At 39.3% G+C, this 14,774-nt stretch overlaps 1 pseudogene; it reads right to left on the bottom strand.

Annotated features, from left to right (window-relative positions):
• Window positions 1–7,018: 7,018 nt before the first annotated feature.
• Window positions 7,019–14,158, bottom strand: LOC145213097 (uncharacterized; annotated as a pseudogene).
• Window positions 14,159–14,774: the final 616 nt, after the last annotated feature.

Consider the following 14,774-nt stretch of genomic DNA (forward strand, 5'->3'; position numbering starts at 1 on the left):
GCAAAAAGCAGCTGTAAATAAAACTGGGAAACAATTAAACATTTTGAATATAATTGTCCAAAATATTCTTGAATAACTTCCAGACCAAAATACAATACAATTTGCAGTGTTAGTTTCAACAGCTGTCAAAAGCCCAAGAAGTCTTGAGAAAATAGGTCCTAAAATATTTTATAGATTGACAAAACAGTTTTTGCTGCAATTTATTCCATGTCCATCCATGCAACAAATCAACTGAAAGGCAGAAACCAGAAAACAAGAATAAAAATGTGTATCCAATGAGAGGATGTCATTTTTCCTGTGCTTGTGTGCAGAATCGCTCATAATATCACTGGTCAGTGATCACAAAACAAAACCGTCGTTACACTTGCAAATTAAAACCAGTTTTTCTACGAAGTGTTTCCTGCTATAGTTTTTAGATTTCTCTACCGATATTATTATTTACTTTCGTTCCAAACGTGTACGGTGTACGTTTTTTTCTGTATTTCATCGGCCTTCACGTACCCTGTATTTGGATCAAATTTTGCTTTATAAGTCGGAAGTTTCTTGTTGTCTAAGCCCAAATATTATGCATTCGTTAAGGATTTTACTATATCTAAAACGAAAGATTCAGGCAGTATTTTTGCGTACTTACAAGTTACAACGGCAAATTACAAAGCATACGATGCCCGGTTTCAAAATTAATACAATACATACATTAACATACATTACATTGACTTATGGTTTTGATTTTGCTATCACGGACATCACATTGGTCTGTATTTGTAATCCCAAACAAATACAATACATCGTTGCTCACAACGGCATGCAAATTCAGTTTTTGTTTAATTGTCGAATTGTAGCTAACTGTAGCCTTTTTTGGCTAGCTTTTTCCAAGAGGTTGTATTTTGCAGTAAAAACCAATTAATCCCGTTTCCAACTTTTTTAGTTTTTTAGGCTGTAAAGCGTTTGGTAATTTTCAAGTTTTTACCGATTTAGGATAATCAAAGGCTTGAAAGAATTTGTTGCAAAGATTAACCAAATTTTGTTTTCGCTTGAGTTCTGTAGTCTCTACGATCCCGCGGCATTTTTAACCAATCCACATGCCTATTCTCCTGCATTTAGGGAAGACCGGGGATGGTGGGAATGCTTTTTTATATTGCTAAAATGTTTTTTTTTAATTGCTTTAGTTATTAGTTGGTTGTAAGGGGAAGTCATTTCAATTTGCCACAAAAGGGTGGGAGTAACGCTTGCTAAAGTCAAACAAAAATGCATATAAAAAGCCGAATTTCTAAGGCACCCAAAAATCCGAGGGTACCCCGGTGCCGGGGTAAGAACGTAGCCTGCATACCCGAAGTTATCCCGGAGAGTACAGGATTTTTTTTTATTTTTACAGTATTGGATTTTTTAGTATTTCTAATGTCTTGAAATGATATCTTTTGTAAAGTCCCGTTTCACCATAGATACTATAATAATATCTGTGGTTTCACGGAGGATCATTTTTTTTATTTTATTTTAACAAGGCTGAAATTCCATCTTCTATAGCTGTTTGGTTGCAACCCTAGCCCCACACTCGTGGTGAAATCAAACAAAAAACATGGCTGTCCGACTAACAGCAGTTCAAGAGTACACATAATTTTTAGTATACTCAATTTTTTTAACCAGGTTAAACGTCAGTTTTGTTGTATCGTTAAGGGCAATGTAACTGTGGACAAAGAGTGCGTGTAATCCTTCATTTGCAGAGCGGTCAGCCACGTAAGCACAAAATTTAAAACTGTGACGTCATCAGCATTTTTTAAGCTCTGGTTTGGCACACATGCAATTGTAATTAGGGTCACCATTGAGCCAAATTCCTGACGGCTTCAATGAATATCTTTCACGACACCAAACTTACGTCATAATGCGTTATATCACATGTTGTTACAACTTAAAGTGTACCATTTTTACCAAAATATGATTCACTATAACATAGAGAAAAAGTAGTTTTGTTTCTTAATAAGTTACAGAACGGAAGTTTTTACGAGTTACCCGAAACTGATGGAAATAGTTTTGAGCGATCCGGTTAGGTTTCAAACTCAAAAATCACCCTTTCACTTAATACTGATCAGTTATTTTGTATTTGCAAGTATGTAGGTTACGTCGTGCATCAAAAACCACAGAAAACAGTTTAAACATACTACCGTTTTGTCCTCTAGAAAAGAAAAAAAAACTATGTAGATTATAGGCTACAAGACGCTAAAGTGCTTGACATTGTGAGGGTTTTTGAAAGTTATATCCGGACACTGATTTCACGCCTGAATTCTGGACATGTCCGAGAAATCCTAGACATCTGTCAACCTACATTTTTTGTGCAAGTTTTGCAATTGTACGGTGGTACGCTCTGGTGGAAGAACGTACTATCGTACCGTACCCGTACTTCTTCCTTCTTTGCGTACCGCACCTACTTACCGTACTTTTCTATTATTTTGGCTGCGTACTGTACCCTACCGTACAGCCATCCTTGACAACAAGTCATGATCCTAAACACTATGCTGATTTGTTATGGATGTATGGAGGTTTAATAAAAATGACATCACAGTGATCCACTGTGACGTCATATGCCCGGTCTGGTCTATCCCCTTGTCCGAGGTATCCCCCATCTCAGTGGTTCTCAAACTTTTTCAATATATTTTTAAAACGGTCCCTTTGCCATTATTTCGAGGGCTTGCGGTCCTTAATTAAGCCTGAATGTGTATTTTAGAAAAACGAAAGTTGATTGCAGAATTTTAGCTAGTTATGCCAAATTACGCAAAACAATGATTCCAAGACAGTTTGTGACATCACAGACAAGACAAAAAAACATTACGACTGTGCGCGAACAATTGCATTTATGCTAGTTATCATGTAATAAAGACTATTGTTAAGCAATGAAGACAGTCCATCTTCAATTTTACTTCGATTTCCACTTACTCAGTGGCACAAACTAATGCCAAATAAGATTATAGAAGACTTCAACCTTTTCGCGGTCCCCGCAAAATTGCTTCACGGACCCATCATGGACCGCGGACCCCAGTTTTAGAATCGCTGCCCTACATAATAAGTTTGAGTGATCCGGATTCCTGGCGTTGAGGGATTTTATATAAAATGTTCGGAATTAGCCTCGAAGACAGCTGCATTCTAACTCCATTTTTATAACACACTTTATTGTTTCCAAATGATTCCAGGGGTGCTATATTTTTCGTTAAACGTTTTTGACCCCTATTTAAGGTTTAAGGTCGTATTATGTAAGTTAGGTATCTAATTACATCTCGCATAATTGCCCCACCCCCTGTTCCAAGTTTGCGATAAGCGTTTTTTGTTTAGTTAACGCTTGATAGTTCGTTGTTAATGTTTGTTATAAAGGAACTCTACGTACTGTTGTTTAACGCCTACTGCTCAAATCATGGTTCTTCAAAGGGGGCGGGTGATGGTCACAGTTTTAAAAGTTTTTTTAAACAGTTTTTTGAAAGAGGTCAAATTGCAATTTCAACATTACTGATTGTATAAAGCTATAAGCTTGCAAGAACGGTGAGACTTAAATGACTTTATCTTACAAGCAGAGTTTATTCGTTTTTTAAGGGGCGCATAAGCTCAAACATGCTGCTCTTTAAATATATTGTGTCTACTAGCGATTGTTTGTGCATTTTTGTGATCTCGAGAGCAAGGTTGGGTATTTAATTTGCCACAGGCAAACTTTCTTTAAGCTATGTATGGTGACCGGTTATACTTTTTAAATACAACGGTAAACTTGTTTCGCCATCAAACTTCCTACAGGCCTAATTACGCTTCCCAAACTGCAAAGTATTTGTATTATTTAATGTGGTAAATGTAGTGTAATTTTATGTTGAATGTATAGGATTCTCCTCTACGGAGTTATTCCCCATTGTTTTCAACCAAATAAGGGTATTGTTTGCAAGGGTGGGAAAGAATAAGGGTAAGAAAAAAGGGCATTATTTTGTCTACGATGTAACAAACTTCTTTACATTTTTGCCCCAAATTAACTTTAAGACGATTTGGCTTGATAATGGTTAATTCTGTTTGTGGCGTCATACTGGCTAGTAATGCTTTGACTAAATGGAAATGTTTTGTCGAAAAAACGAATACCGGTAGTATTTGTTTGATTTTAAATTTTCAAAACTGGCGTAATAATTTTCGAAAAACTTTCCTGACTTAGAGACAAAAATACAACCAAAATAGTAAGAATGCATGTCATTGGGTCGCGAGACAACACAAACAATAAGTACTTGGGTCGCTTTAAAAAAGTTTGGGCATCACTGGCCTAGCCTGTATGATTCCTGTAGGTATTAGTGCAATTTAAATTGGTTCTTAGATAAACAATCTAGTGTCCTTTTGACGGGATCTGCGCAAAGTCTATGTAAAATACTTTGGATCTGCGGGTTTATGTGGTTCCCGTTAGTGATGTACCGAATCGGCGAAATTTCGATTCGGCTGAAATCGAATATTCGGCGGTTTTGCCGAATAAATTCGACCGAATCAACCGAATCATTATGACGTCACGCAAAGTCGTACCCTACGCGTTTGACATGAAAACATAAGTTTTTTTTACCAGCCTATTGGAGCAGAATAGTTGTGTTTCTTCCCCTATTTAATTCTGTGGGGTTTAACATTGCCTTGCATGATTTCCAACCCCAACATGTAACTTATTAGTGATTTTTGTCTGCAGTGGGAAAAACGATAATTTGTCAAAAAATATAATAATTGAGGCAATTTTCGTTGTTACCAAGCAAAAAATACGAGTTTAACGCTTTAAATGTGTATTTGTAAAAGATTCGGTTTCGGCCGAATCGTAACAAATTGTTCGGCCGAAACCGAATCTTTGGAAAAGTGGCCGATTTCGGCCGAATAAATTCATTTTGGCTGCGTTCACACAGAGGCACCGCAACGTGGTTTCGCACCAGGTGTTCGTACTCCGCGCGTTCACACTGAGCAAAAAACGTCGTTCACACTAGACGGTTTTCGCGACGAGGCATCACGTTTTTTGCTGGTGTGGACGACAGGTTTTGACGTCTGAAGACGGATTTTGCGATGAGAGAAAAGTGTGGTTTCAAACCTGATGTTGTTGAAAACTCACTACTATCGCCAGTTTTATTTTATTTTCGGCAATGGCAGATTAGAGTTTAACTGAACTATGCAGGTCATGTTTGAAAAAGTTACTTTTTCAGTTTGTAAACTTTATTTGCATGCATTTCAGTTTCATAAAAAGGAATAAACATGGATTTATTTGGAAGGTTTTCAAGTGTAAATTTATTTTGGATTCTTGCTAAACGAAAACGAAGATGTGTACAGCTCAATCAAGATTTCCTTTTTAACTCAATCATTGAGTTACACACATGTAGACCCAATGCAATTTTTTGAAACACTTCGTTATGGCTTTTGGCCGTTAAAATCATGAACTGAACCTCCTCCGCACTCCAAAGTTTAATCAATTTTGTGACTTCTTCTGTAGACCATAGTATTCCTCGTTCACTCATTTTAGGCACGCAAACGTACACTTCAGTTAACAAAAATAGATAGCACCCATAAACCAACGTACAAACCGCTGCATTCGGTTTCGCGCCTTGCTTCGTTCAGACACGGTTTTCGAACCTTGCGTCGTTCAGACACGGGTTATCACGACCACGTTTAGGTGCGAAACCACCTCTTTTCGTACCAGGTTTCGGTAGGTGACGTTTCGTTCACACTATCAAAAAGTTTCATTCCTAGTAGCGAAAACCTACCGCGGTGTCCGAGTGTGAACGCAGCCTAGGGACGAGTTTGTGCGGCCGTGAACATGTTTATTAAAATATACGTTCTGGTGGTCGTGACGTAACTAAAACTATATGTATATATATATATATATATAAACATAAGAGAGAAACCTTTTTCTTCACATCAGTAATTTTGAAAAACAAAGCGATGCGGCCGTTGTAGCGAAAAGGTTGTGCACATCTGGTCTAGGGCTAGTCAGGTCTTCCGCAGTCAAGCCATCTGTTATCGACAATCACGAAAGTAAGGCCTTTCCCAATCGACAATCACCGAAGTCAAGTCTTCTGTGATGATGCTTTCGGCAGTCGGGGCCGGGTAGAGCCAAAGTCTGGGTAGAGCTAATTCAGGGAGTCGAACCGCTTGTCATATGGGTTTAGGTTCGGTTCGGGTTCACTTGGTTTTGTTTTTAGGGGTTCGGGTTCGGTTCAGGTTTTTAAAAATGTATATTTTCGGGTTCGGGTTTTGTTCCGGTTTGGGCAAATTATCCGGTCCGAACCGGTTTGCGGTTTTTAAACCGGTTCAAATTTTTATTCGTTTTAATTTAATTCTACCCATCATCTACCTGGCCTTACCAAACTTCAAAAGAATTTTGCCCGTGCACTGTTATTTTCGACACGCCCTACAAGTGTTATCTCGTGTATTCTTTATTGCGCTGTTTTGATAAAAATCACAAAATATAAAACTGCATTTTTTACTGGTTTGGTTCCGGTTCGGGTCCAACGCCAAACAAAATATGGGGTTCAACTCCGGTTCGGGTTTTTAGAAAATCGTAATTTGCGGTTCGGGTTAGGTTCCGGTTCAATGAAAATAACCGCTCAAACCGGTTCGCGGGTTCGAGTTCAGTTCCGGTTCGACTCCCTGCTATTAACACTATACCTCACGGGCAATCTACTTTCACCAGGGTGTAAAGAGCTGAATGTTAAAAAGCGTTCTTATATTATTTCCTATGTATCTTTCCTTAACAAAGCCCGTCTGTTCGGGGGCGATGATTGTCGGAAGCACATTTTTGATACGGCTATTGATTGCTTTAGCTGCTATCCTATAGTCCGCATTCAGTAAAGTGATCGGACGATAATTTTCTGCATATAGGACATCTTTTTCCTATTTAGGAATTTAGGTTACTACACCCCAAGCCATTTGTCCACCAAAAGCACCTGTCTCAAATGCGTTGTTGAGTGCGTTAACCGGTAACTGTTTTAACTCTTTCCAGAACACTTTGTAAAATTCCGCTGGCAAACCGTCTAGTCCCGGGGATTTGTTATTTTTCATCGTCTGGAGGGCTTTTAAGCATTGCATCGCGCTTTTTCCTGGTGTTGGACAAGCTATATTATTAACGTAATCGTATATTTTACTGGTAGTGCATAACGGGTTTTTGTTTGCGCTGTACAGCGTTTCAAAATGCTCTTGAAGGGTGCGTAAAATTGTCGTTTAAACGATAGTTCCGTTTCTATCTTCAAATTTGAGTGCAATCGCGTAATAGCTTTCTTTTCCATTCTCCGTTTTTCGAGATTTATAAAGCACGCATTATTTTTACCCCCATATTCAGCCCATCGCGCTCTACTTCGTATTATTGCGCTTTTGCTATACCTTTCAATAATATCATCATATGTTTCTTGTGTTACTGCAATTTCGCTGGTAGTGCGCTCATCATGGGGTTGGGGTAATTTTCGCATTTCATTGAGTATATTTTCCAGCTCTGTCTGTTTTGCATTAGCTTTTCTTTTCTTTTCGCTAGCATACTTTATAATGCAACCACGAAGATTGCATTTTAGTGCTTCCCAGAGGATTTGCGGGGATACCTTCCCGTTATCATTGTATTTAATGAATTCGGCGATCCACTTTTTGGCATTTTCTACAAATTTCGGGTCATCTAATAACGATGTATTAAATTTCCAGTATCCTCTACCCCTGGGTATTTTATAAAGGTTAAGTGTAAGTTTGACAATACTGTGGAGTGCGTTTCTTGTAGACACATTATATCGAACTTTTTTTGTCTCAAAAAACGAAAGAAGCTTCGCCGTTTCCTAATGTTTCGCAACCCTGCTACGTTACTACAGTGAGAGGCATTTAAAAACGTTCTACATAATGTCTACATCAGGGGTTCCCAACCTTTTTACGATCTCGTACCACTTGGACGCTCTTTACTGCCACGCGTACCACTTCACGCAGAACAACTAATTTGTGCGAATCATATTTTATTCAAGAGAATAATATTCGCCTACTAAAAATAACGCTAAGAACCCGCAACTAATGTTTTTGTTTACTGTCCACCAATTGGTCAACAAAACCAGATAAATAAATGATAAAGTTGTAAATCCAGGTTTTTGTGAAAAAAACGGATGCTTTACTCGCGAACCACCTGAAAAACCTTCGCGTACCACTAGTGGTACGCGTACCACAGGTTGGGAACCCCTGGTCTACATCATATTCATATTCAAAGCCGCAATCGCACAAGTACGGGTTGTTAGGTCCCATTAACTGAGATGTTATTTTTCCACAGCTGCAGTAGACAAGCATATATTTGCATGCATTATTCATACAGTTAGTAGTCATTGTCCGTTTTGGTAGCGTTAACAGTTTTACAAATGCAAAACATTGAATACCTTTTGTATTCCACGCATTCGAAAGTTCTTTCATCTGTTTGGTACTCCGGCTGAAACTTGTGACAGCACGGCATCCTTCTCATGGGTGGTGGCATGTGACACAGTTAGTTGTCACCTCCTTATCCGGGACCAAAAATCTATCAATTTCGTTGTAGCACGATGCAGCAATGTTAAACTCCGATGAACATTTCCAGCAGAAGAATGTTGAATTTTTTTCTGTCACGTAGCTCTTTCGGGCAGGAAATTGGTATTTTTAGTTCACTTAGACTTATAGATTTCGCTTGATGTAGGTTTACTTCGGTGGGTTTCGTCGGTGCCGTTTCCTTGGATGACCTATTTTTAGTTTCCAAAAGGGACTTGTTATTTAGCTGTGCATCAGGCAACTTAGTTCCGGGGTTTCTTATCTCCTTTTCTGCTGTTTCGCTTGGGGTGTGGACGGTTTCTAAATCTATTGTTGTCCCGTTCGAGTCAATAGTGTAGGGGTTGGTCTAATTGACGTCGTACTTATTACTACAGAAGTATCTTTCGCTGTAAATGTTTGTACCCTAAGTCCCTGGCTGTCTGAGCTACTGCTTGTCTGAGCTTAGTCCAACGAGGAAGACGGCGTTTAACCTTAAAGTTAGAGTTAAGACGGATTTACATTCAGAGTGAGTGAGAGATATGTTAGCATCTCTGGTATCGTTACAACACACATGAACATATATAATGAGAAAGGTTACGATGACGTAACTGTTCAGATGGTAAAAGGTGTAAAACAGCGACAAATGACAATCGATGTCGAGTACTGAAAATGTGACGATGGCGAAATAAAACGTTCATGCAATCACATCACTCGTATGATATTTGCGCTTATTTGTACTGTAATAGACGATACACCACACAGGCCACCCCGCCGAAAAGTGCTTTTCCGGAGAGCGAGTCTTTCGTGTGGTGGCATGCAGGTAGAGGACAAATAAAATTCGTTTTAACATCTGGCTTGTGCTAGAAATTCGAATGCGTAAAGAGCTATAGTACTTGGAAGGGTTGGCTAAGGTTCACGGTTTGGTGCGGGCAAAGTGAAAATTCACATGTGAAATTCTGGGGCATTGCCTCCTACATGTGTTGACTGGCAGTGCAGTGCAGTCTGCAGTCTCATGAAATGAGTCGCTTTTTCGGATGGTATGGAGCAAAGTAATGCCTGGCGACTAGCAGGATTACTGCCTACCAGAGCGTGCTCGTAGTGAAATGTGCTCAAAATAAGCTAGCATCGGCGTTCAGTGAACGTTGGCCCGACTATGGCGCTTTGCTTAAACAGTGCCCTTTGTATTTAGCTGAAACACCAAAATACCGCTTATACCAGTGGTTCTCAAACTTTTTCAGTATTTTTTTCAAAACGGTCCCTTTGCCATTATTTCGAGGGCTCGCGGTCCTTAAGCCTGAATGTGTATTTCAGGAAAACGAAATTTGATTACAGGATTTTAGCTAGTTATGCAAAATTGCGCTTAATAATGATCCAAAGACAGCTTTTGACATCACAGACAAGACAAAAAAACAACATAACGATTGTGCGCGAACAATTGCATTTTTCTTAGTTATCATGCAATAAAGGCTATTATTGTTTAGCACTCGAGACAGTCAATTCTCAATTCTACTTTGATTTAACCTTATTCAGTGGCACAAACTGACGCCAAATATGCTGATAAAATTACTTCAACCATTTCGCGGTCCCCCCAAAATTGCCTCTCAGACCCCAAAAGGACCGCGGACCCCAGTTTAAGATCCGCTGGCTTATACGAAGCATTCTCCTGCATTTTTCCTTAGTTCGTTTTGCTAAAGAAATTCGCTGATCGTTTAGGAATCACATTGCCTTGTTTAAGTCTAAAATCAAGTTTGTACAGTGTCAACCTATGGTAGCCAATATAGAGAAGATCGTATAACAATACTGACGAAGTCATTAGAGGTTTCGGACATAACACAGGGTTAGGCGTATTGACGTAGTCCTTAGAGTTTTCTAACATAACACAGAGTTAGGCGTAGCTTAGTAATAAAACATGCATCAAAAATGAAACTTAACTCTTAGTGTTTTTAACAAACAACATCGTCATCGACGCTGTGGTCCATTTTCTTTTGTCGGTTTCTTTTTTCTTGTTCTCCTTTTCCATGGCGATTTTTGCACTTCAGATCACGTCGCTGATGCTTGGTTAGTTGAAGTATCAGAAGGTATTGCTTCTTCTCGCTTGTTCCTCCGTTAGGTATCAACGAGTTAGTATCGCCCTCGGTATGTTGACTGACAGACATATCCGGGTAAACCACCTTGACTGCGGGACGGTTGACTGAAGTATGAACTAAACCAACTGGCAAAATCGTCTTGACGATTGTTTGCTTGATACGGCCCAGGATGACGAGAATCCTTGGGTAATTGTCCAGTACCACTTTAAGAGGGTAGCTCAGTGCTTCTTATGATGGGAGTAGAAGTTAGTTTTGTCTTTTTGGATTTACCAAAAGGCAGAAGATTATGCACGTAGGACATAATTAAGTATAATTGAGTACAGTATCCGTCAAAACCGTAATTGAGTACAGTATCCGTCAAAATCACGTCGGGATCGCCAATTTATGTAGGGGTTGGTCTAGTTGACGTCGTACTTATTTATACAGAAGTATCTTTCGCTGTAAATGTTTATACTCTAAGTCCCTGGCTGTCTAAGCTACTGCTTGTCTGATCTTAGCTACTGCTTGTCTGAGCTTAGAGAGAGAGAGAGAGAGAGAGAGAGAAAGTGTACAGATGGTAAAAGGTGTTAAACAGCGACAAATGACAATCGAGTACTGAAAATGAAAACGTTCATGCAATCACGGTCACTCGTATGATATTTGCGCTTATTTCTACTGTAATACACGATACACCACAATAGCGCCCTTATCTTCTCCCGCGCCGTCCAAGTTGTTTCGTTTCTTATCAGAAGCGGTGCAATCCTTGCCTTCTTGGTTCACCTTCTTGCTTGTTTCTGAGAGTTTTGGGTAGTCTTGTATTCTTTTGGGGCAGTCTTGCTGTTTATGTCCAACTTCTGAGCAATATTTGCAGGTTATTTGCTGGCCGTTATATGTACAATATAACTCATATCCGTTTAATGTCACGTAACTAGGTATTGGATTTTTTCCACATCAGCTTTGTCTAGACTCTAGAGCAAGGGTTCCCAAACTTTTTTGGTCTGTGGCCCAAATGTCTATTTCAGTGGTTCCCAACCTTTTTGACCTTATGCGGCACCCTATCAAAGAGTTAAATAGTTTGCGGCACCCTGGCAAAACTGGATCAATTTTATGAGGTTTCTGTATTTCAAATAACTGTATGAAACAACACAGAATGAGTTGTACAGGACAGCGCGCGTAAATGTATTTATTCAAAAATCAGTGTGAAATTTGGGCTTGGCTTCTTGCACAAAGTCCATTAATATGTGAAGGCACATTCGATAAAGCCAGGCATTTCTTCCTCGACTATAAGTTCTCGTTTTTTAGTTTTTATGTTCGTTAATACGGAAAATCCACTCCCACATAGGTATGACGCGGAAATCTGCAACAAAAGCACAGTAGCTTTCTTTCCAACGCAAGGATATTCATTTTCAATTTTTATCCAGAACGCGTCGAGGGGAATCTGCTTGTGCATCAGCTTAAAATTTCCATCGTTATGCTATTTAAACTTTTTTGTGGAAAGAAACGCAACGAGTCGAAATCTCTTTCACTCTGTTTTTTTCCTGGGCGAGAATCCATAGGTTTATCGCGGAGTATCTATTTACCGCCAGCGACTCTCCAGAATGGAGCTGGGAATAACTGCTAGACGCGAAACTTAATTCACACTGAAACTCGGTTAGAAATAAATAAATTCCGCACTTAAGGGGTTAAAGTTAAAATAAAGAATGAGTCGCAGTATTGCAATGTCAATATCTCGCGGCACCCCTGAGCATTGCAATTGGCACCCCTGAGCATTGCAATTGGCACCCCAGGGTGCCGCGGCACCCCGGTTGGGAATCACTGGTCTATTTATTAGCGATTCGTGGCGCACCACGTGCTGTAAATTTGGGCACAAATAAAAAAAACTCAAAAATAGGCGAAATGGTTTCTAGCGATATATTTTTAATGAGATACATGCTCCTGAAATTTGGCTACAAGATTCGGAATTCTTTGCAAATAACTTATTATGTTTTCAAAACAAAGCGCATAATACCTACAGTATAACAAAACAGTAGAATCTGTTCAAATGGCTCTGTGGCCCATTGAAAATGTCTTGGTGTCCTAGTAGTGGGGCCATGGCCCACAGTTTGGGAACCACTGGTCTAGAGTAGGGTTGCCATACGTCAGGATTTTCCCTGACATGTCAGGGAATTTAGTGTTTAAATCTGTGTCAGGGAGAAATTTTAAAATGTGCTTTAAAGTCAGGAATTTAAGAAAAAAAAAATAGATATACTATGAAATTACGGAGAAAATTTCTAGTAAAACACAGCGTTCGATGCTACGTGGGATCGTGGAAGGTTTCATTTGCTTTAGCTGTGTACCTAATATGCAAGGAATTAACTAACAACAAAAAGTCGAATGTCGTGAGATATAAAAACGATTTTACAGTGGCGTTTTATTTCAAATTTGAAAAGGGCGGATCCCAGTGTTGTTTTTTTCTGTGACAATTTGAAATTGGTACGAATACTTTTTAGAGTGGCAAAGGTTGGCGACCCGTGATATATGTGCTTATTGTTTCAAGGATAGTGAGAGTAGTAAGCTTAGCCTATAATAAACTTAACTAAACAGAAGCCTGCACAGAAAGTTAATTAACAAGGATCAGAGTATCGTATCTAACGTTTTCTCGTGTCGCTGTCCGTGTGATTTCCGAATATTCTAAATTTATTCCGCAATAGAAGTAATTGGACCGCAAAAAAGGTTTATCCAACGGTTCTCAAACTGGGGCCCGCGGTCCTTTAGGGCTCCGTGAGGCGATTTTGCGGCGACCGCAAAAAGCTGGAAGTAATTCTATATTCTAATTTAGCGTCAGTTTGTGCAACTAAATAAGTTTAAATCAAAGTGAAATTGAGAATCGACTAACAAAACTAACAAAAATGCAATTGTTCGCGCACAATGGTAATGTTTTTGTCTTGTCTGTAATGTCAAATTTGGATCATTGTTATGCAAAATTTCACAAAACTAGCTAAAATCCTGCAATCAATTTTCCTTTTTCTGAAAAACACATTCAGGCTTAAGGACCACAAGCCCTCGAAATAATTGCAAAGAGACCGCTTAGAGAAAATAACGAAAAAGTTTGAGAACCACTGGGTTAACGCAACTGAGATAAATTTTGTCAGGGATTGTGTTTCATAAAATATGGCAACCCTAGTCTAGAGTAACAATTCTCATTCCAGTTTTTATCTTTTCGGTGCTGGATATTCTTCACTTCTCTGAATCTTTTTTGAAATTCTGTTTTTTTTCTTCATTGGGAAAGGGTATAGGCACCCATCCTACCGCCACATTAAGCTTATTAGATTCGTAGAGTCGAACCGAATAAATTGTGTCTAGGCCTACCTGAACCAGTTTTTCTTTTTTTTTTAACAATTCTAAAACATCTTTTCTTGCAGTACATGTAGCCTAACGTCGACTAGGTTTCCTTTCCTTTCTGAGATTCCAATCAGTTTTTGGACAGAGAAACTCTCTTTTTCAATGATATTTAAAATATCATCTCTTTTACTTTGATTTCTCGTTTTAAAACTTAGACAGGTTGGCCTCTTTAAATAGCCCCCACCCTTTTGTTGCGTGACTTGCGCAAAACTGGGACCTTTATCCATTGCTTGATAAAGGTTGCGTCCGCTCACTACGAGCGCCAACCGTAAATCCAACCTGTAGTATGCCTAGCGAAGTACCTAGCGGCAAGGATGGCAGTACGGTACGGTACGATGGTACGGTACGCAGCAAATTTCATTAAAAAGTACGGTACGTAGGTACGGTACGCAAAGAAAGCTGAGGTACGGGTACGGTACGTGGTACGGTCCTTCACTAGAGCGTACCACCGTACCAAAAGCGTACCGTACCACCGTACTGGTACGCATATTAAATGTTGATTAAACGGTCATTTTTGAATCGTTACCATTTGCAGATAATATCAAAATTGTCTGAAACTTGAATTTAAGTTGTTTAAAACATGATTTCATCACGGTGTCCCTGTACCAAAATAGTGCTCAAAAAAGTTTATGACGTCACTGCTTAATAATGCGTGCTTACCGTGCAAAAGGAGGGTAACGCGCATAGGCGCCGAGTGGGCGGTGGCGGGCTGGGTTTGTAAAGCACGGTGGCGGCCACCGTGGATATTTTGATTTGTTTGTAGCGGTATAGTACGAAACATCGTAAAATCTGAAAAAAATTGGGAACAATTTTGCTCTTAAACAAGCATGCTGGCATAAAAGC

The sequence above is a fragment of the Phallusia mammillata genome, chromosome 2, assembly GCF_965637545.1.
Source record: "Phallusia mammillata chromosome 2, kaPhaMamm4.hap1.1, whole genome shotgun sequence".
Taxonomy (NCBI): domain Eukaryota; kingdom Metazoa; phylum Chordata; class Ascidiacea; order Phlebobranchia; family Ascidiidae; genus Phallusia; species Phallusia mammillata.